Source organism: Schistocerca gregaria, chromosome 11, assembly GCF_023897955.1.
Source record: "Schistocerca gregaria isolate iqSchGreg1 chromosome 11, iqSchGreg1.2, whole genome shotgun sequence".
NCBI lineage: Eukaryota > Metazoa > Arthropoda > Insecta > Orthoptera > Acrididae > Schistocerca > Schistocerca gregaria.
The window spans coordinates 8,443,581-8,455,983 of NC_064930.1; the positions used below are offsets into that span (position 1 = coordinate 8,443,581).

The following is a 12,403-nucleotide window of genomic DNA, read 5'->3' on the forward strand; positions in this document are numbered from 1 at the left end:
TGCAGTTGGAGGACAAGATTAGTACACAGTAGTAAAGAGCGAGGCACTGAGTTGGCATGAATAATGGAGTGCACAATGGGGCTCGAGATGTGTTTGTTACCTCAGGTGCTGTATGATTGTCGACAAGGAGTGAAAACGGAGCAATTTGTGACGGCTCTTTCAATTTAAGACGTTAAAAACAGACGGAATTTGCATTTGTAATACCAGAGCATCGAAACTACTTGGAACTTTTGTGTATATGAACGTGTCCGCGCCTTTGTACTCTGCTCCCTTCACCGCTACAAACCAACCAACCATCGTGTCCGTGCGCATCAGAGTCGCAAAGAATGGGGAATAGCGCAGTTTGGTCGTGCCTGGGGCGTAGCTCAGTTGGTAGAGCGTTCGCTTCGCATGTGAAAGGTGCAGCGTTCAAGCCGCGGCGCCTCAATTTTTTTTTGTCAGTGCATTGTAAGTGTTGGTCGCGGGGAACCTAAAGGCACGCAAGATGTTGCAAAGCCAGCGTCACAGACTGATATGATGTATACTGACGTAAGGAGAGCAAGATGTAAGTGAGGGGACCGGCTGTTATCGAGGTGTCATCGAGTGCAGATCGGTCTTAGGTATCACGGCTTAACCTCATTGAAGTCTAGAGGGTGGACAACACGTTCGTCTTACTCAGAGCGGTGTCAGAACTCTATTTTCGACGTTGTACGTGCCACTTTCATTGTGGCCAACTACGATTCGATACAGAATGCACGAAACCTGAAAGACACCCTAACGGATACATAGAGAGTAGTGTTTGTCTGCTGAATAATGGGAGTGCAAGGGTCTGTGTCGTCTATATGGCTGTTTGTAGCACCATTAGTCTTTGGGGTGGCGGTCGTAGCTCAGATGGTAGAGCGCTCACTTAGTATGCGAGAGGTACTGGGATCAATACCCAGTGCCTCCATAATTTTTAACACACCTACATGCGCACCTTGCCATGCAAGTGGAATAATTCACAGCCAGCAGATGTGTCTAGGAAGATACAAGCGAATGATTAGCATCCACAATTGGCAAGCGTGCTGTTATTAGTGCGCGGGAAGCACCCTCCTCCCACGCCTACACTTTATTTAGAAACAGTACAAGTGTTCCCGTAAGATTCTCAAGCCTATGTCGGAAAGATCTGCGTTGCGCCGAGTTCACGTAAATCCCACTGCACATTCCCATTCTTTGCGTGCAGTCGGCTGCTACTGGTGTTGCTAGTTGTGACTGCTGATAACAGATGCCGTAGCAATCAATTCATGGAGTGAGTTGTATGTTTAGCGATAGTCTGTCTCTGACAAGCGAGCACAGGTGACATAGGTGCGAACACAGGAAGCTAGCAGACCCTCGCTGCCTGCAGACACCGAGCAGCCACACTAGGAGGGCGGGCTAAGCCGTAGGCGAAATGTGCTCATTCGCTTTGGCGCAACGTCGAACTATAAATAATGCTGTCACTAGCGTGAGCGTTGCGTGAGCGTCGTGGAAAGTCAGCTGCGTGGGTGAGTGCCAAGTTTGGGGAGTGTCTTGTAGTATGCGCAGTGCAATGGAGACGCGGAAACTTGTTGTGGCCCAGTGTTTTGCAGTTGGAGGACAAGATTAGTACACAGTAGTAAAGAGCGAGGCACTGAGTTGGCATGAATAATGGAGTGCACAATGGGGCTCGAGATGTGTTTGTTCCCTCAGGTGCTGTATGATTGTCGACAAGGAGTGAAAACGGAGCAATTTGTGACGGCTCTTTCAATTTAAGACGTTAAAAACAGACGGAATTTGCATTTGTAATACCAGAGCATCGAAACTACTTGGAACTTTTGAGTATATGAACGTGTCCGCGCCTTTGTACTCTGCTCCCTTCACCGCTACAAACCAACCAACCATCGTGTCCGTGCGCATCAGAGTCGCAAAGAATGGGGAATAGCGCAGTTTGGTCGTGCCTGGGGCGTAGCTCAGTTGGTAGAGCGTTCGCTTCGCATGTGAAAGGTGCAGCGTTCAAGCCGCGGCGCCTCAATTTTTTTTTGTCAGTGCATTGTAAGTGTTGGTCGCGGCGAACCTAAAGGCACGCAAGATGTTGCAAAGCCAGCGTCACAGACTGATATGATGTATACTGACGTAAGGAGAGCAAGATGTAAGTGAGGGGACCGGCTGTTATCGAGGTGTCATCGAGTGCAGATCGGTCTTAGGTATCACGGCTTAACCTCATTGAAGTCTAGAGGGTGGACAACACGTTCGTCTTACTCAGAGCGGTGTCAGAACTCTATTTTCGACGTTGTACGTGCCACTTTCATTGTGGCCAACTACGATTCGATACAGAATGCACGAAACCTGAAAGCCACCCTAACGGATACATAGAGAGTAGTGTTTGTCTGCTGAATAATGGGAGTGCAAGGGTCTGTGTCGTCTATATGGCTGTTTGTAGCACCGTTAGTCTTCGGGGGGGCGGGCGTAGCTCAGATGGTAGAGCGCTCGGTTAGTATGCGAGAGGTAGTGGGATCAATACCCAGTGCCTCCATAATTTTTAACACACCTACATGTGCACCTTGCCATGCAAGTGGAATAATTCTCAGCCTGCAGATGTGTCTAGGAAGATACAAGCAAATGATTAGCATCCACAATTGGCAAGCGTGCTGTTATTAGTGCGCGGGAAGCACCCTCCTCCCACGCCTACACTTTATTTAGAAACAGTACAAGTGTTCCCGTAAGATTCTCAAGCCTATGTCGGAAAGATCTGCGTTGCGCCGAGTTCACGTAAATACCACTGCACATTCCTATTCTTTGCGTGCAGTCGGCTGCTACTGGTGTTGCTAGTTGTGACTGCTGATAACAGATGCCGTACCAATCAATTCATGGAGTGAGTTGTATGTTTTGCGATAGTCTGTCTCTGACAAGCAAGCACAGGTGACATAGGTGCGAACACAGGAAGCTAGCAGACCCTCGCTGCCTGCAGACACCGAGCAGCCACACTAGGAGGGAGGCCTAAGCCGTAGGCGAAATGTGCTCATTCGCTTTGGCGCGACGTCGAACTATAAATAATGCTGTCACTAGCGTGAGCGTCGTGGAAAGTCGGAAAATTCGGCTGCGTGGGTGAGTGCCAAGTTTGGGGAGCGTTTTGTAGTATGCGCAGTGCAATGGAGACGCGGAAACTTGTTGTGGCCCAGTGTTTTGCAGTTGGAGGACAAGATTAGTACACAGTAGTAAAGAGCGAGGCACTGAGTTGGCATGAATAATGGAGTGCACAATGGGGCTCGAGATGTGTTTGTTCCCTCAGGTGCTGTATGATTGTCGTCAAGGAGTGAAAACGGAGCAATTTGTGACGGCTCTTTCAATTTAAGACGTTAAAAACAGACGGAATTTGCATTTGTAATACCAGAGCATCGAAACTACTTGGAACTTTTGTGTATATGAACGTGTCCGCGCCTTTGTACTCTGCTCCCTTCACCGCTACAAACCAACCAACCATCGTGTCCGTGCGCATCAGAGTCGCAAAGAATGGGGAATAGCGCAGTTTGGTCGTGCCTGGGGCGTAGCTCAGTTGGTAGAGCGTTCGCTTCGCATGTGAAAGGTGCAGCGTTCAAGCCGCGGCGCCTCAATTTTTTTTTGTCAGTGCATTGTAAGTGTTGGTCGCGGGGAACCTAAAGGCACGCAAGATGTTGCAAAGCCAGCGTCACAGACTGATATGATGTATACTGACGTAAGGAGAGCAAGATGTAAGTGAGGGGACCGGCTGTTATCGAGGTGTCATCGAGTGCAGATCGGTCTTAGGTATCACGGCTTAACCTCATTGAAGTCTAGAGGGTGGACAACACGTTCGTCTTACTCAGAGCGGTGTCAGAACTCTATTTTCGACGTTGTACGTGCCACTTTCATTGTGGCCAACTACGATTCGATACAGAATGCACGAAACCTGAAAGCCACCCTAACGGATACATAGAGAGTAGTGTTTGTCTGCTGAATAATGGGAGTGCAAGGGTCTGTGTCGTCTATATGGCTGTTTGTAGCACCATTAGTCTTTGGGGTGGCGGTCGTAGCTCAGATGGTAGAGCGCTCACTTAGTATGCGAGAGGTACTGGGATCAATACCCAGTGCCTCCATAATTTTTAAAACACCTACATGCGCACCTTGCCATGCAAGTGGAATAATTCACAGCCAGCAGATGTGTCTAGGAAGATACAAGCGAATGATTAGCATCCACAATTGGCAAGCGTGCTGTTATTAGTGCGCGGGAAGCACCCTCCTCCCACGCCTACACTTTATTTAGAAACAGTACAAGTGTTCCCGTAAGATTCTCAAGCCTATGTCGGAAAGATCTGCGTTGCGCCGAGTTCACGTAAATCCCACTGCACATTCCCATTCTTTGCGTGCAGTCGGCTGCTACTGGTGTTGCTAGTTGTGACTGCTGATAACAGATGCCGTAGCAATCAATTCATGGAGTGAGTTGTATGTTTAGCGATAGTCTGTCTCTGACAAGCGAGCACAGGTGACATAGGTGCGAACACAGGAAGCTAGCAGACCCTCGCTGCCTGCAGACACCGAGCAGCCACACTAGGAGGGCGGCCTAAGCCGTAGGCGAAATGTGCTCATTCGCTTTGGCGCGACGTCGAACTATAAATAATGCTGTCACTAGCGTGAGCGTTGCGTGAGCGTCGTGGAAAGTCAGCTGCGTGGGTGAGTGCCAAGTTTGGGGAGTGTCTTGTAGTATGCGCAGTGCAATGGAGACGCGGAAACTTGTTGTGGCCCAGTGTTTTGCAGTTGGAGGACAAGATTAGTACACAGTAGTAAAGAGCGAGGCACTGAGTTGGCATGAATAATGGAGTGCACAATGGGGCTCGAGATGTGTTTGTTCCCTCAGGTGCTGTATGATTGTCGACAAGGAGTGAAAACGGAGCAATTTGTGACGGCTCTTTCAATTTAAGACGTTAAAAACAGACGGAATTTGCATTTGTAATACCAGAGCATCGAAACTACTTGGAACTTTTGTGTATATGAACGTGTCCGCGCCTTTGTACTCTGCTCCCTTCACCGCTACAAACCAACCAACCATCGTGTCCGTGCGCATCAGAGTCGCAAAGAATGGGGAATAGCGCAGTTTGTTCGTGCCTGGGGCGTAGCTCAGTTGGTAGAGCGTTCGCTTCGCATGTGAAAGGTGCAGCGTTCAAGCCGCGGCGCCTCAATTTTTTTTTGTCAGTGCATTGTAAGTGTTGGTCGCGGGGAACCTAAAGGCACGCAAGATGTTGCAAAGCCAGCGTCACAGACTGATATGATGTATACTGACGTAAGGAGAGCAAGATGTAAGTGAGGGGACCGGCTGTTATCGAGGTGTCATCGAGTGCAGATCGGTCTTAGGTATCACGGCTTAACCTCATTGAAGTCTAGAGGGTGGACAACACGTTCGTCTTACTCAGAGCGGTGTCAGAACTCTATTTTCGACGTTGTACGTGCCACTTTCATTGTGGCCAACTACGATTCGATACAGAATGCACGAAACCTGAAAGCCACCCTAACGGATACATAGAGAGTAGTGTTTGTCTGCTGAATAATGGGAGTGCAAGGGTCTGTGTCGTCTATATGGCTGTTTGTAGCACCATTAGTCTTTGGGGTGGCGGTCGTAGCTCAGATGGTAGAGCGCTCACTTAGTATGCGAGAGGTACTGGGATCAATACCCAGTGCCTCCATAATTTTTAACACACCTACATGCGCACCTTGCCATGCAAGTGGAATAATTCACAGCCAGCAGATGTGTCTAGGAAGATACAAGCGAATGATTAGCATCCACAATTGGCAAGCGTGCTGTTATTAGTGCGCGGGAAGCACCCTCCTCCCACGCCTACACTTTATTTAGAAACAGTACAAGTGTTCCCGTAAGATTCTCAAGCCTATGTCGGAAAGATCTGCGTTGCGCCGAGTTCACGTAAATCCCACTGCACATTCCCATTCTTTGCGTGCAGTCGGCTGCTACTGGTGTTGCTAGTTGTGACTGCTGATAACAGATGCCGTAGCAATCAATTCATGGAGTGAGTTGTATGTTTAGCGATAGTCTGTCTCTGACAAGCGAGCACAGGTGACATAGGTGCGAACACAGGAAGCTAGCAGACCCACGCTGCCTGCAGACACCGAGCAGCCACACTAGGAGGGCGGGCTAAGCCGTAGGCGAAATGTGCTCATTCGCTTTGGCGCGACGTCGAACTATAAATAATGCTGTCACTAGCGTGAGCGTTGCGTGAGCGTCGTGGAAAGTCAGCTGCGTGGGTGAGTGCCAAGTTTGGGGAGTGTCTTGTAGTATGCGCAGTGCAATGGAGACGCGGAAACTTGTTGTGGCCCAGTGTTTTGCAGTTGGAGGACAAGATTAGTACACAGTAGTAAAGAGCGAGGCACTGAGTTGGCATGAATAATGGAGTGCACAATGGGGCTCGAGATGTGTTTGTTCCCTCAGGTGCTGTATGATTGTCGACAAGGAGTGAAAACGGAGCAATTTGTGACGGCTCTTTCAATTTAAGACGTTAAAAACAGACGGAATTTGCATTTGTAATACCAGAGCATCGAAACTACTTGGAACTTTTGTGTATATGAACGTGTCCGCGCCTTTGTACTCTGCTCCCTTCACCGCTACAAACCAACCAACCATCGTGTCCGTGCGCATCAGAGTCGCAAAGAATGTGGAATAGCGCAGTTTGGTCGTGCCTGGGGCGTAGCTCTGTTGGTAGAGCGTTCGCTTCGCATGTGAAAGGTGCAGCGTTCAAGCCGCGGCGCCTCCATTTTTTGTGGTCAGTACATTGTAAGTGTTGGTCGCGGCGAACCTAAAGGCACGCAAGATGTTGCAAAGCCAGCGTCACAGACTGATATGATGTATACTGACGTAAGGAGAGCAAGATGTAAGTGAGGGGACCGGCTGTTATCGAGGTGTCATCGAGTGCAGATCGGTCTTAGGTATCACGGCTTAACCTCATTGAAGTCTAGAGGGTGGACAACACGTTCGTCTTACTCAGAGCGGTGTCCGAACTCTATTTTCGACGTTGTACGTGCCACTTTCATTGTGGCCAACTACGATTCGATACAGAATGCACGAAACCTGAAAGACACCCTAACGGATACATAGAGAGTAGTGTTTGTCTGCTGAATAATGGGAGTGCAAGGGTCTGTGTCGTCTATATGGCTGTTTGTAGCACCATTAGTCTTTGGGATGGCGGTCGTAGCTCAGATGGAAGAGCGCTCACTTACTATGCGAGAGGTACTGGGATCAATACCCAGTGCCTCCAGAATTTTTAACACACCTACATGCGCACCTTGCCATGCAAGTGGAATAATTCACAGCCAGCAGATGTGTCTAGGAAGATACAAGCGAATGATTAGCATCCACAATTGGCAAGCGTGCTGTTATTAGTGCGCGGGAAGCACCCTCCTCCCACGCCTACACTTTATTTAGAAACAGTACAAGTGTTCCCGTAAGATTCTCAAGCCTATGTCGGAAAGATCTGCGTTGCGCCGAGTTCACGTAAATCCCACTGCACATTCCCATTCTTTGCGTGCAGTCGGCTGCTACTGGTGTTGCTAGTTGTGACTGCTGATAACAGATGCCGTAGCAATCAATTCATGGAGTGAGTTGTATGTTTAGCGATAGTCTGTCTCTGACAAGCAAGCACAGGTGACATAGGTGCGAACACAGGAAGCTAGCAGACCCTCGCTGCCTGCAGACACCGAGCAGCCACACTAGGAGGGCGGCCTAAGCCGTAGGCGAAATGTGCTCATTCGCTTTGGCGCGACGTCGAACTATAAATAATGCTGTCACTAGCGTGAGCGTCGTGGAAAGTCGGAAAAGTCGGCTGCGTGGGTGAGTGCCAAGTTTGGGGAGCGTTTTGTAGTATGCGCAGTGCAATGGAGACGCGGAAACTTGTTGTGGCCCAGTGTTTTGCAGTTGGAGGACAAGATTAGTACACAGTAGTAAAGAGCGAGGCACTGAGTTGGCATGAATAATGGAGTGCACAATGGGGCTCGAGATGTGTTTGTTACCTCAGGTGCTGTATGATTGTCGTCAAGGAGTGAAAAGGGAGCAATTTGTGACGGCTCTTTCAATTTAAGACGTTAAAAACCGACGGAATTTGCATTTGTAATACCAGAGCATCGAAACTACTTGGAACTTTTGTGTATATGAACGTGTCCGCGCCTTTGTACTCAGCTCCCTTCACCGCTACAAACCAACCAACCATCGTGTCCGTGCGCATCAGAGTCGTAAAGAATGGGGAATAGCGCAGTTTGGTCGTGCCTGGGGCGTAGCTCAGTTGGTAGAGCGTTCGCTTCGCATGTGAAAGGTGCAGCGTTCAAGCCGCGGCGCCTCCATTTTTTGTGGTCAGTGCATTGTAAGTGTTGGTCGCGGCCAACCTAAAGGCACGCAAGATGTTGCAAAGCCAGCGTCACAGACTGATATGATGTATACTGACGTAAGGAGAGCAAGATGTAAGTGAGGGGACCGGCTGTCATCGAGGTGTCATCGAGTGCAGATCTGTCTTAGGTATCACGGCTTAACCTCATTGAAGTCTAGAGGGTGGATAACACGTTCGTCTTACTCAGAGCGGTGTCCGAACTCTATTTTCGACGTTGTACGTGCCACTTTCATTGTGGCCAACTACGATTCGATACAGAATGCACGAAACCTGAAGGACACCCTAACGGATACATAGAGAGTAGTGTTTGTCTGCTGAATAATGGGAGTGCAAGGGTCTGTGTCGTCTATATGGCTGTATGTAGCACCATTTGTCTTCGTGGGGGGCGGGCGTAGCTCAGATGGTAGAGCGCTCGATTAGTATGCGAGAGGTACTGGGATCAATACCCAGTGCCTCCAGAATTTTTAACACACCTACATGCGCACCTTGCCATGCAAGTGGAATAATTCACAGCCAGCAGATGTGTCTAGGAAGATACAAGCGAATGATTAGCATCCACAATTGGCAAGCGTGCTGTTATTAGTGCGCGGGAAGCACCCTCCTCCCACGCCTACACTTTATTTAGAAACAGTACAAGTGTTCCCGTAAGATTCTCAAGCCTATGTCGGAAAGATCTGCGTTGCGCCGAGTGCACGTAAATCCCACTGCACATTCCCATTCTTTGCGTGCAGTCGGCTGCTACTGGTGTTGCTAGTTGTGACTGCTGATAACAGATGCCGTAGCAATCAATTCATGGAGTGAGTTGTATGTTTAGCGATAGTCTGTCTCTGACAAGCAAGCACAGGTGACATAGGTGCGAACACAGGAAGCTAGCAGACCCTCGCTGCCTGCAGACACCGAGCAGCCACACTAGGAGGGCGGCCTAAGCCGTAGGCGAAATGTGCTCATTCGCTTTGGCGCGACGTCGAACTATAAATAATGCTGTCACTAGCGTGAGCGTCGTGGAAAGTCGGAAAAGTCGGCTGCGTGGGTGAGTGCCAAGTTTGGGGAGCGTTTTGTAGTATGCGCAGTGCAATGGAGACGCGGAAACTTGTTGTGGCCCAGTGTTTTGCAGTTGGAGGACAAGATTAGTACACAGTAGTAAAGAGCGAGGCACTGAGTTGGCATGAATAATGGAGTGCACAATGGGGCTCGAGATGTGTTTGTTACCTCAGGTGCTGTATGATTGTCGTCAAGGAGTGAAAACGGAGCAATTTGTGACGGCTCTTTCAATTTAAGACGTTAAAAACAGACGGAATTTGCATTTGTAATACCAGAGCATCGAAACTACTTGGAACTTTTGTGTATATGAACGTGTCCGCGCCTTTGTACTCTGCTCCCTTCACCGCTACAAACCAACCAAGCATCGTGTCCGTGCGCATCAGAGTCGCAAAGAATGGGGAATAGCGCAGTTTGGTCGTGCCTGGGGCGTAGCTCAGTTGGTAGAGCGTTCGCTTCGCATGTGAAAGGTGCAGCGTTCAAGCCGCGGCGCCTCCATTTTTTGTGGTCAGTGCATTGTAAGTGTTGGTCGCGGGGAACCTAAAGGCACGCAAGATGTTGCAAAGCCAGCGTCACAGACTGATATGATGTATACTGACGTAAGGAGAGCAAGATGTAAGTGAGGGGACCGGCTGTCATCGAGGTGTCATCGAGTGCAGATCTGTCTTAGGTATCACGGCTTAACCTCATTGAAGTCTAGAGGGTGGACAACACGTTCGTCTTACTCAGAGCGGTGTCAGAACTCTATTTTCGACGTTGTACGTGCCACTTTCATTGTGGCCAACTACGATTCGATACAGAATGCACGAAACCTGAAAGACACCCTAACGGATACATAGAGAGTAGTGTTTGTCTGCTGAATAATGGGAGTGCAAGGGTCTGTGTCGTCTATATGGCTGTATGTAGCACCATTAGTCTTCGTGGGGGGCGGGCGTAGCTCAGATGGTAGAGCGCTCGCTTAGTATGCGAGAGGTACTGGGATCAATACCCAGTGCCTCCAGAATTTTTAACACACCTACATGCGCACCTTGCCATGCAAGTGGAATAATTCACAGCCAGCAGATGTGTCTAGGAAGATACAAGCGAATGATTAGCATCCACAATTGGCAAGCGTGCTGTTATTAGTGCGCGGGAAGCACCCTCCTCCCACGCCTACACTTTATTTAGAAACAGTACAAGTGTTCCCGTAAGATTCTCAAGCCTATGTCGGAAAGATCTGCGTTGCGCCGAGTTCACGTAAATCCCACTGCACATTCCCATTCTTTGCGTGCAGTCGGCTGCTACTGGTGTTGCTAGTTGTGACTGCTGATAACAGATGCCGTAGCAATCAATTCATGGAGTGATTTGTATGTTTTGCGATAGTCTGTCTCTGACAAGCAAGCACAGGTGACATAGGTGCGAACACAGGAAGCTAGCAGACCCTCGCTGCCTGCAGACACCGAGCAGCCACACTAGGAGGGCGGCCTAAGCCGTAGGCGAAATGTGCTCATTCGCTTTGGCGCGACGTCGAACTATAAATAATGCTGTCACTAGCGTGAGCGTCGTGGAAAGTCGGAAAAGTCGGCTGCGTGGGTGAGTGCCAAGTTTGGGGAGCGTTTTGTAGTATGCGCAGTGCAATGGAGACGCGGAAACTTGTTGTGGCCCAGTGTTTTGCAGTTGGAGGACAAGATTAGTACACAGTAGTAAAGAGCGAGGCACTGAGTTGGCATGAATAATGGAGTGCACAATGGGGCTCGAGATGTGTTTGTTACCTCAGGTGCTGTATGATTGTCGACAAGGAGTGAAAACGGAGCAATTTGTGACGGCTCTTTCAATTTAAGACGTTAAAAACAGACGGAATTTGCATTTGTAATACCAGAGCATCGAAACTACTTGGAACTTTTGTGTATATGAACGTGTCCGCGCCTTTGTACTCTGCTCCCTTCACCGCTACAAACCAACCAACCATCGTGTCCGTGCGCATCAGAGTCGCAAAGAATGGGGAATAGCGCAGTTTGGTCGTGCCTGGGGCGTGGCTCAGTTGGTAGAGCGTTCGCTTCGCATGTGAGAGGTGCAGCGTTGAAGCCGCGGCGCCTCCATTTTTTGTGGTCAGTGCATTGTAAGTGTTGGTCACGGCGAACCTAAAGGCACGCAAGATGTTGCAAAGCCAGCGTCACAGACTGATATGATGTATACTGACGTAAGGAGAGCAAGATGTAAGTGAGGGGACCGGCTGTTATCGAGGTGTCATCGAGTGCAGATCGGTCTTAGGTATCACGGCTTAACCTCATTGAAGTCTAGAGGGTGGACAACACGTTCGTCTTACTCAGAGCGGTGTCCGAACTCTATTTTCGACGTTGTACGTGCCACTTTCATTGTGGCCAACTACGATTCGATACAGAATGCACGAAACCTGAAAGACACCCTAACGGATACATAGAGAGTAGTGTTTGTCTGCTGAATAATGGGAGTGCAAGGGTCTGTGTCGTCTATATGGCTGTTTGTAGCACCATTAGTCTTCGGGGGGGCGGGCGTAGCTCAGATGGTAGAGCGCTCGGTTAGTATGCGAGAGGTAGTGGGATCAATACCCAGTGCCTCCATAATTTTTAACACACCTACATGCGCACCTTGCCATGCAAGTGGAATAATTCTCAGCCTGCAGATGTGTCTAGGAAGATACAAGCAAATGATTAGCATCCACAATTGGCAAGCGTGCTGTTATTAGTGCGCGGGAAGCACCCTCCTCCCACGCCTACACTTTATTTAGAAACAGTACAAGTGTTCCCGTAAGATTCTCAAGCCTATGTCGGAAAGATCTGCGTTGCGCCGAGTTCACGTAAATCCCACTGCACATTCCTATTCTTTGCGTGCAGTCGGCTGCTACTGGTGTTGCTAGTTGTGACTGCTGATAACAGATGCCGTAGCAATCAATTCATGGAGTGAGTTGTATGTTTTGCGATAGTCTGTGTCTGACAAGCAAGCACAGGTGACATAGGTGCGAACACAGGAAGCTA

General features: G+C 49.2%; 4 non-coding genes across 4 annotated transcripts; all 4 read left to right on the top strand.

Annotated features, from left to right (window-relative positions):
* The first annotated feature begins 354 nt into the window (after positions 1 to 354).
* Trnaa-cgc (transfer RNA alanine (anticodon CGC)) lies at positions 355 to 427 on the top strand. The gene has a single exon. It is a non-coding gene; the product is annotated as a tRNA-Ala (tRNA).
* A 1,508-nt stretch (positions 428 to 1,935) lies between these two features.
* Trnaa-cgc (transfer RNA alanine (anticodon CGC)) lies at positions 1,936 to 2,008 on the top strand. The gene has a single exon. It is a non-coding gene; the product is annotated as a tRNA-Ala (tRNA).
* A 1,506-nt stretch (positions 2,009 to 3,514) lies between these two features.
* Positions 3,515 to 3,587, top strand: Trnaa-cgc (transfer RNA alanine (anticodon CGC)). Its single transcript has one exon. It is a non-coding gene; the product is annotated as a tRNA-Ala (tRNA).
* Positions 3,588 to 5,095: 1,508 nt separating this feature from the next.
* Trnaa-cgc (transfer RNA alanine (anticodon CGC)) lies at positions 5,096 to 5,168 on the top strand. The gene has a single exon. It is a non-coding gene; the product is annotated as a tRNA-Ala (tRNA).
* Positions 5,169 to 12,403: the final 7,235 nt, after the last annotated feature.